This window comes from Mastomys coucha, unplaced genomic scaffold (assembly GCF_008632895.1).
Source record: "Mastomys coucha isolate ucsf_1 unplaced genomic scaffold, UCSF_Mcou_1 pScaffold21, whole genome shotgun sequence".
Lineage (NCBI taxonomy): Eukaryota > Metazoa > Chordata > Mammalia > Rodentia > Muridae > Mastomys > Mastomys coucha.
Genome location: NW_022196904.1, coordinates 139,310,540 through 139,314,178, shown reverse-complemented (window position 1 = coordinate 139,314,178; position 3,639 = coordinate 139,310,540).

Here is a 3,639-nt window from a genome sequence, read left to right as displayed (position 1 = left end):
ACTTGCAGGGAAGGGGCAGAGAAGGACGCTGATCCTCCTCTGTCACTCGGAAGCTGAGAGGATCCTGTACCTGCCGCCCTGCATCTCCCTTGGGAGTCGTGAGGCCTGTGCCTCCCAGCTGGCTGCTCCAGTCTCAGAAACTCACCTGAGAGAAAATGACGGATCTCGCCTGGGTCTCTGGCTAAAGGCGCTCTCTGGAGGTAGGCCCTCCACTTGCAGGGAAGGGGCAGAGAAGGATGCTGATCCTCCTCTGTCACTCAGAAGCTGAGAGGATCGTGTCCCTGCCACCCTGGGGCTCCCCTGGGAGTCATGGGGCCTGTGCCTCCAGTCTGGCTGCTCTAGTCTCAGAAACTCACTGAGAGAGAATGGCGGATCTCGCTCTCCTCTATTTCTTTAAGGGAGTTATTCATGTCCTTCTTAAGTTCCTCAATCAGCATTGTGAGATATGAATTTAGATCCAATTCTTGCTTTTCTGGTGTTTTGGGATATCCAGGACTTGCTGCAGTGAGAGTACTAGGTTCTGATGAAGCCAAGTAGTCTTGGTTTCTGTTGGTATGATTCTTGCATTTGCGTTTTGTCATCTCTTGATTTTTGGTGTTAGATGTTCTTAGTGTCTCTGACTAGAGCTTGTCCTGTCCCTGCTGCCCTGCAAGTCCCCTGAGACTCGTGGGGCCTGTGCCTCCTGGCTGGTTGCTCTGGTCTTAGAAACTCACTGGAGAGAAAATGGCAGCTCTCACCTGAGTCTCTGGCTTAAGGCACTCCCTGGTGGTAGGTCCTCCACTTGCAGGGAAGAGGCAGAGAAGGACCCGATAAGTTTTGATATGTAGAAATTGAGTTGCTAAAGGTGCCTTTTGTGTAACCATAAAGAGGCTCTACAAAAGTGTTTGGGGTTCAGTCTTTGAAAGGCTGATTCCCTGATGCTTGAGAAGGCTAAACTCATCCTGCAGTGTCTCTCTTCATTCAACTAATTAACAAACCAACCAACCAACCAACCAACCACCAACTAATTAATCATCTCATGTAATGAAGAATAAAAACAGTCTTCCAGTTGTGGACTTAAACGTGCTTCTCTTTGGGAAAAAATATCTCTTTCCAATTTATATATAGCCATCTCTCAGTACAGAGAAAAGTATGTTCATTGTTTATAACCCAAAGCCATAGCTTTTAAATAACTGGAAGGCATGTGTCTGTTCAGCTTTATTACAGACATCTGTTAGCAGCTTCTTCTACAATGTGTATTTTAGTACTGACTACAAAGAGTAGTAATGCTTATATACCTAAATTTTCTATTTTGTAAGCTAAAACCAAAGCATTATGTAAACCTTAGGGTGTCCATGGAATCATAAGACTTGGATCCACCTCCCACAGATCAAACGGAATCCAGATAAGTATAAACCCATTTCCCTACCTACCTATCCTGAGGGTGCTATCTGTCTATCGTTCCTGGAAGTCCTCCCCTTCCCAAACTACTAGAAAGGTAAATCTGAGTGCTTGAAATGTAAAATTTTCCTTTTAGTTCCTAAACTTTAACTTCTGTTCCTACTCAATATATCTGTCTAAGCAGATTTTCATATGACCAACAGATTTTTCCCAAGAATCAGCTGTGGTATACAGACTGCTTCAAATGGCTTTGAGTGTTGCACGCACTTGTCTACTCCAGTAGGTCTACAGTATCAGGGTTAAAACCTGATCATGGACAAGAGACATTATGACTCCAAAGGGAGTTTGTCTCCTGGGGATCAGTCAGTTGTGGGCATCTCCTAACTAAGACGTGTTCCAGATTGATCTCTGCTAAGTCTGTGGAGAGATCTGCATCCTTTCTTTATTCAGGCAAAATGGTGCCCTTAGAAATATTTTGTTATCGCTAACACTGAGATTGAATGTTATTTCCTGCCCTTCACAGTGCTTCAATAATCCTATTAGATTTCCTAGTTGTAATTAGCTGGGAATTTTTACTAGAAGCTGTCTTACCAGACAAGGCATCTCAAGAGTTAAAAATAGCAGTTAGGCACTTATTATCAGAGAAGTCTCACATAGAAAGAAAAACTATTTTACTGCCAGTGAGAAGCTAGAAGTTATAGGACTCCCATCACTAGTTATTTATGTTATAGCCAAGGAATGCTAAAATAAGACCTTCAGCTACTTGCCTCAGACAGACCCTGAGAGTTTATCTTGGGGCTGCCAGGACAACCTAGCCCAAGAAGAAAGACACCACTGCTCCTCTGCCTTGCACCTGGCTGTTTGATTTCACTGACCTTGATGCAGCCATCTCCTGCCTATGTGAATTTTGTAGTTTGCCCTGATTTCTGTATACTATATAAGCCTGATTTCTATTTTGTACAAAAGGCATTCAGTTACAGCACTCCGTTGTGTCTGTTTCTGTTTGTTATTTCTTCACCATTGCCTTGTCCACCTGACTAGGACCCTGTTCCCCACACGGGTTAAGGGAGGCCCACACTGGCCAGCCTGTGGCAGCCCTGAATTTGCGGAATGCTGAGGTGAACCCATTCAGCTCATATGTTTGCTCCCCATTTTCATCTGTATTATTGAACCAGATGCTTTTGATGTATGCATGATTGCCTCAATTTTTCCTCCCGGCCATTTACTAGCATTCCAGCCTTCCTGGGTCCTTGTTGTTCCAAAGGCAGAGGGCCTGGGCTGTGACCTGGGTCTGTCTCTCTCCCCTGGTGTCAAGCTGTTGCTGCACAGTGTGTTAGTTAAAAAGGAGGCAATGTACAAATGAGTTATTTTATTGTATGAAGGAGAAAATATGCTGATTAAGTAAAGGGAAGGAAAAGAGAGGAAGAAGAGAGAGAGAAAAAGAGGAAGAAAGCAAGAGAAGAGAACAAAGAGCAGAGATGAGAGAGAGGGGAACAAAGAGCAAGAAAAAGAGGAAGAAACAGGAAGAGAGTAAAGAGCAAGAGAGCAAGAGAGAAACAGAGAGCAAGAGAGGGTAAGTGATGGGGGTTTGAGTCACGGCGGGAAGCGTCTGCAGACACCAGGCCCAGGCAGTTCCACGTGTAATAGGTTTAATTGGAAGGGGGTAGGGGGATAGCAGCACAGGAAGAGAGAGGGGAGAGAGAGAAGAAAAGAGAGAAAGATGGAGGAAAGTACATATATATATATATATATATATATATATATATATATATATATATATGTCGTGACGTAGCAGTCCAGGTAAAGGTGGGAGCTGAACCCAATGGATTCTGGGAATATGGTGGCCATTGCCCTGGCGACAGGTCTGTGGGCCTGCCCATATCTGCCATGCTGGGTGCTAACATGCCTCCCTTTTTTATATTATAAAGAGAAGAAAAGAAAAAGGGAAGGGGAAGCCGATGATGAAAAGTGAATGAGGGCGTCGTGTCTCTTGGGCTACTTCCTGCTGTCTAGGGGCGTTGTCAATGGGGATAGCTGGCTTTCACCATCGGGATCCACTTGGTAAATGTTTGCACCAGGTTCCTCTGTGGGCAGTGGCTCATCTGTGGGCAGCGGCTGGTAATCCTGTAATAGGAGCTGATTGATAGGTTGGTTAGAAATTTTTTGTATTTGTCATTGAAGGAATGTAGACACAAGATTAATGAGGCAGGGAGCAAATAATAACACCAGGAAGATGACTAAGAGAGGAGTTACAAATGG